The sequence below is a fragment of the Mya arenaria genome, chromosome 11, assembly GCF_026914265.1.
Source record: "Mya arenaria isolate MELC-2E11 chromosome 11, ASM2691426v1".
Taxonomy (NCBI): domain Eukaryota; kingdom Metazoa; phylum Mollusca; class Bivalvia; order Myida; family Myidae; genus Mya; species Mya arenaria.
Window position 1 is genome coordinate 2407000 of NC_069132.1, and position 6734 is coordinate 2413733.

General features: G+C 35.2%; 1 protein-coding gene across 2 annotated transcripts in view; it reads right to left on the reverse strand.

Moving 5' to 3' along the window:
- Nucleotides 1–4616, reverse strand: part of LOC128208259 (forkhead box protein N3-like) — a 29697-nt gene extending 25081 nt beyond the window's left edge. The window contains exon 1 of one of the 2 annotated variants that reach the window (XM_052911755.1): nt 4528–4616. The gene's annotated coding sequence lies outside the window, so the exon portion shown is untranslated. The remainder of the gene's footprint in view (nt 1–4527) is intronic. The other variant, XM_052911756.1, reaches the window with a different exon arrangement.
- Nucleotides 4617–6734: the final 2118 nt, after the last annotated feature.

Sequence of the window (6734 nt, forward strand, 5' to 3'; positions counted from 1 at the left end):
TCTCTTCTCTGGCAAGATCTGGGTACTTAAAACAATATCTTAAAAAAATTGAATGCTTTCATGACATACAGGAAAAGTCAAACTGTTGAAACTAATTTGTTTAAAGAAGCGATACACCTCAAACTAAATTTGCTCTTAAAATCACTCCTTGACATGCAAATCATAATTTTCACAATACACAGTTTGAATCTTATGAAACTATGATTTGCAAATTTTGTGATATAAAAATAATTTTCCTCGGACACAGTTTTGACAAGTGACAAAGATTATTTTCCTTTTTTAAAGAATTCAACAAATAATTTTGCTTTTATTATTAACATTAATAACAAATACTAAAAATTGAAGAATTGAATGTGTCGCCTGTTTTAAGTGCCCATCACATAGTCAAACCAATTATAAGGCCTACAAAAAAGTTCAGGTTTCCCAACCCTACCTACAAAATTGGTGCCGACCTTCCCAATTTTTGTAGTCATTTGGTAAAAAAAATATATAAGTCTTTTAATATGAAGTTTTAAACCTTATAAGCTTAATACAGGCCCAGATTTCTCTTCTTAAGTCCCTTATAACAGGTTGAAACTAAGCTCACTATTTTTGGTTTTCTATAAATTGTGTAATATTAACTTCTTTAGAAGTGTTTATACTTTAGATAGTGATTATAATTATGATAATCACAATAAACAATTTTTCATTTATCAAAAATCAATTAAAGTCTGTATTTTGGGTAATTAAAATAAGCTACTTAAGCCTGTTAAGCTTAAGAAGTTTCGAGAAATTGGGGCCAGATGATTACTTTAACACCAGTGACCATTATCCAATGATGACAATAATGTTCTTACACATAGCCTAATAAAAAATCAAAAAAACAAAACAAGCCTACCGGTACCTACCCTAACTGTTTTTGCAAGGGATTTAACCTTGGCCTAAGTCAAATTTTAATATAAAAGGAGCAAAACTCTGTAATTGAATAACTGAGGTGATTTATAAAACATATAATCTTCAACAAGATATTATGCCTTGGCCAAAAAAATGGCTTGGTTTGAGTTACATCCTTTTCAAAAACAGGTAGGATAGGTAGGCTTTAAAAAAATAAAATATGCTTTGACAGAGGAATGTATTTGTCATCATTCGAAAATGGTGTTAAAGTAACTTCTAATAATTTCTGTTTTTTGTTTTTAACCAACTGACTATAAAAACGATAGTCGGCGGCGCCTATTTCATAGGTGGTGTCGGGTAACCCGAACCTAACATTCTTTTTTTTGGCCCTACAAACATTGTCATCACTAATATTCTTCCTGATTGGGTAATCGATTAGATAATAAAGTTATTTTCTTCACTTTTTATGTAACATGGACTTAGCTGTGCGAGTTACTGAGTCCATTCACCCCATGATTAAACCTGACCCAAACATTATGCCCATAAACACTGTCACCAAGTTTGATAATGATTGGATAAAACATACATTAGTAGTTGTCTCAACAAGACCAGTGTTAAAACTAATGGTGTCTCAGGATCCAGAGGACACCAAATATCATGGAGGGACACCTGAACTTCTAAGTCAGGCGTCCCAACAGGCCGAAATATTTTTTTTGTAGAACCTTTGATTTTGCTAGTCAACTTGTTTCATGTTTAATAGATGAAATTGATCTGCATTCTCAGATGCAATTCCCAAAACATTCAAACAATGAAACCCTGTTGCGTGCATAATGTGTTTCATACACACAATTTGTACTCTTTGCATTTCATCCATCAGTTGGAGTTTTCCCACAAATTAGGGAAAAGGTGTTCTTTTGACTTGAACCAAAAAATTCCAATTTTGCACTAAAAATTAACAAGATTGTTTTCAAAATTATTTTTAAATAAACCCTGGTAGTTTAAAAAAATATTTCAAGACACCTTCTTAACCATAATGTATACCAGTAATGATTGGTAAAAAGGGCATAAAAGACCATACAAACAAATAAAAGAAAGAACTTTCAGAGGGACGCCTGCATTCAGGAAAGGAAACTTGATTTTAACTGGTTGTGCCTAAATATTTAGTTCCATTTAACTCCTGGTGGCACAATCTTTATATATGAATGGGGCATAACTCAGGATTCCAGTGACTTGGATATAAGTGTTCCATATGAAAAAATATCATGGAAAAAGTCAAGTGGATTTTTAAAATATAATAATGGCATTTTGCCTAAATACATTGAGAAATCAGTACCTCAAATCAAGCACAAACAGTTAAAAAAGTTCTACAAACATTATTCTAAATGTGTTAGATAATTTTGATTCAATGATTGTCAGGGACATATCTTTTGGGCTGAATACTTTATGACAAATTTGATAATTATAATAATAGCTTGGTTGGAATTCCTATCTACCACAGGGCTTTCAACCGGGTCTGCAACCCAAGAGTCAATGACTGAAAGCTTGTCACTTGGGGCATTAATTGCACTTGACATGTGTTAATATGTACTATGATTTAATAGAAAAAAACTTTCAGTACATGGCTTGCTGAACCGTTGATCTCAAAATTGCTGACTTTTGCCAATAAATACATGCCAACATTTTGCAGCTCTAAGCTCTGCCTACAGAGGGTGTAGTCAATCAACTATAAGACATGTAGCGATTAACTTGTATCAGTTAAAAAAGCGACTAAAAAACAGTAAAAGCGAGACACTAATTAGCTTGCTGTGATGTTGAAAAATGACTTAATTTATAGATCAATGCTTGCACTGAAATTTCCCCTTGTCAAGGTTGACACTTACTGTAAATTTATAATGTGTCAGTTTCAGATCATGTAAGGATAAATTGAAAGCCCTTTACCCTACCTAGTAGCTTTGAGGATGTTACCCAAAACTTAAGTATCAGGGGTTGAATATGTATGAAGTTGTGCGCACACTGGTAATGGATGCGAGTGCATTGGTAATGGACATGCATAAGGATTCTACTTTGTCATTGGCCAATTGGAGTGCTTAAGCCTTGAGATCATGCAGGGCTTTTTCTGACCATTTTGGGAAGAAGACCCTAGACATTTTGGGAAATTTTGCGTCGTGAAAATGCAGAAATTGGGATATTTTACAGTGAAAAGAGAAAGCTGTCTAGTTTCCTGTGAATTAGGAAATGATTTAATATTAGTTTATTTTCCCTTTAAAGGACCCACAATGGCTGAAATATCAATCCTTGGGGTGTAAATATCTATTGCAATAAATCATGATTTTTTTCTGAAGATTGGGAAAAATATCTTATATTTTGCTTTGGTATAGTCGGACCCGTGGTTACTATAGAAAAAGCCCTGTCATGTGTGTGTTGGGTTTTCATACCAATACTTTAAGACTTTGGAGGTGAAATTAAGGACCATTTTTCTGGTTTAGATTATTATAGCAATTTCCTTCACATTTTTTAGTAAAATTAAACATCTTTAACCAAAATTTCATGTGGTTCCTAAGAAATTATATCCAATTGAAAAAAAATAACTCAATAACTGACATTGTCCAACTCAAAATTATTTCCACTTTGGCAGCAGTCATGTTTTCATCTCCACAAGTTCACAGATAAATGAAATCAAGATGGGGAAGTTAGGGAAATGTTGTTTTAACTTCACATTGTATTTTCATGTAACAATAAGGAACTTTTAAGAAGTGCTAAATTAGAGCCTATGCATGATAAACAGTTGTGGGTTAAATTATGAAAAATAGATTTCTGTTAGCTATTATGAGCTAAAATTTTGAGAGGGCAGCCAAGCACCTTTGCAACAGAAAAGTTGTTTGACAAGCTTAATAGGAATGTGGTTTCAACATGAACTGTGCAGTTTGCATTGACCAGAGATGTGTATTTTTTAAATTCTCATCCAGAATAAAAACAAGAGTCAGCAGAGCAAAAGTTGGGGCTTGTCTTTTGAGTTTAAATAAAAAGTAAAAACATTAGTAGCATCACGCAATAGCTTTTGTTGAATCATGTTTTCAAAATTGTGGATTTCATAGAATATATTTTGGCATTTATCAACATTTGTTAAAGGATTCGAGCCATCAGTATCTTACTTTTAACACATTTTATTTCATAAAAAAAAAAAATGCATTTTACACTGAATGAGTCCCTTTAAAGTATCGATGGTAAATATCTACAATACTTTCAGCTATTGTTAAGATTAGTGTTTTGTACAATTACACAGATGACATCGAAACCAAGGCTATAATCACAATACCCGGACCTTTATATCTTCGGAAGCTCAAAATAAATAATGGCGCAGGTGGGCGTATTTTATACAATTTATATATAAAATGTGTATGGTCAATACACATAATGGCATTTTAATTATTTTTTTTACCATGCTTATACCTTTACCCTTTTCCCATTTTTCGCGGGAATGCCAAGATACACCCAGATGTTTTTAATTACGACGAAAAACCAACAAGAAAAACATATTGACGCATTAAAGTCTGCTGCCAGAAAAATTGAATGACAACCCAATGAAGACATAGGATGCGTGGAAAACTACCACACATATAATAGAATCAATGGTAAATGAGTGTAATAACTTACATTATCGCAACGTGGTGAAAAAGTTTGGTCATCAAACGAAAGCGGAAGTCGTGTATAAGTATCACGTGATAACGCTACCTCGTTTTGAGAGGTAATACCAAAACCAAACAAACACAAGTTGACCAAATATATTATTATTTCGGTACATTTTAATCCTCAGTTAACATGCAGTGACTATGATACCAAGGTATAAATTTTGGGAAATCCAACATACATGTCTATACTTTGGCATATATGCATTATGATCTTTTTATCGGGTTGGACCACCAGCATAATAATATTTGATGTAATTGATTTACGTGATTTCATCTTGGTCCAATCAATCGATCACATTTATAATCGTGGCATCACCATGAACACATTCTGGGGCATTGTGAATTCATTTTCGTGTAACAGATGCAGCTTGCATTGTCTTCATACCTTGATCGGTGTAAGAGCAAATTTTGGCCCACATAAAATTATTATCCTTGAGTGACTCATTTTCTGTATAATATTGAGCCCCCCACCCCCCACCCCGTAACCTCTAAAAAATAATAAATGACTCACCACGATCGTGTCTGTAAAAAGTATATATAAACCCCGAACATAACCGACTATGTTCTATTGAAGTTTAAATAAATATATTAGGTGAACATGTTTGGTCATTTAATGTGTGCGCTTCAAATTTTAGTAATACAGCTGGTAATGCTGCAGTTTTTGCTGTTCCTACTATTACTACTGTTTCTGCTGTTGCCACTATCATCACCACCGCCACAACACCACCGACGCCACTACCACCGCAACCATCACCACCACCGATATTGTGATGACGTTGCTTCCCTTAAAACCACTGACGCTGCTGTTGATACTGTTATTGTTGCCACTTCTACAGCTTCAGCTATGACTCCAACTACTAACTATCTTGTTTAGTGGTGGAAATCGGAGAACGCGGTGATAAACCAAATGTCCGGCCCTATAACAAACGCACATGCGCCTACGCCGGGAATCGAACGTGGGGTCGTCTTGGTGAGAAGCGAGCGCTCTTACCAGTGCGCTAACCAGTGCGCTAACCGGACAATCAACCTGGTAGTCGATAAAGTGTGACCCATGAGCCATTTGTTTAAAGAATAATGACTGGGTCGTAGTTCTATTTGGGTTTAAATACATCCTTACGCAGGCCAAATCCTAATAGCCTCAACAATACAGTTATGAAGTTGATAAATTAATCGACACAATCTAAGCTAATGCACCAGTCAATTGTAACCACGGCCTCCAGGGCCGGGGGTATACTGGGGATAGACTGGGAAATGGGCCGTGTTCCCCCAGCCCAGGGATTTGTTGATGGCGACTACAGGATATTTGCTAAGTCTACATGCTGGAGAGACTGGTTGTGAAGGCGATAGTCATAGTGAATTAATTTTTTTCTTCCGGGAGATGCTGATGACTTGGCATTTGTCTGGATGCATGGTTTGACCACTCTCGGTATCAGTACAAAATAACAATGCGACTTTCTTTATTAAAAAACACAACTAGCCTTGCGTGCTATACTGAAGTTTATGACGCAGCACATCATTCATAGCGTTCACATTTAAACGTTAATACAACGATGACATTTTAAGCAATATTAACTTTAACAAAGTTCGAAAAAAATAACGGCCTACTTGTTAATCGAGAATGAGAGTCCAAAATAGCAGAACCTGTGACTAGATTAGATGTTTTTGTAAGTCACTATTTAGTAGCAGATGAGTCCTGGAGAAACCATTCTATAACCTGATTGACGACTTACTCTGTTCGTTTCAGCGCATATTATCTCCACGACTTGCTTACTGTTACAGAACATGAACATCAAGGACTATAACATGGGCAACGCATAATCGATCACGGTCTCCGACTTTCTCAAAACACAGCACTAGGCTGTGGTTAGTTTTTCAGTGTTTACAGCGTGCAATTATAAGATTTCCTGTGACGCCATTTGTATATCCGCATTCAGCACCACCGGATAACGCGTGAGCTACTGGTAGATCAGGTATTGTATCATTTAAAACACCTTTTTAGTATCAACAATCGCATTTTATGTCGGTCTTACATTAGCAATTTCAAATTTACTGCAAAGACATTTCGTGCGGCAGGAAATGATAAATCGTACGCTTGTTGATAAGATGTGCCCGTAAGTTCTATAAGTTGTTACTCTATTGTTTTGGTATTTTCAGCATTTCGGCGTACGTAGT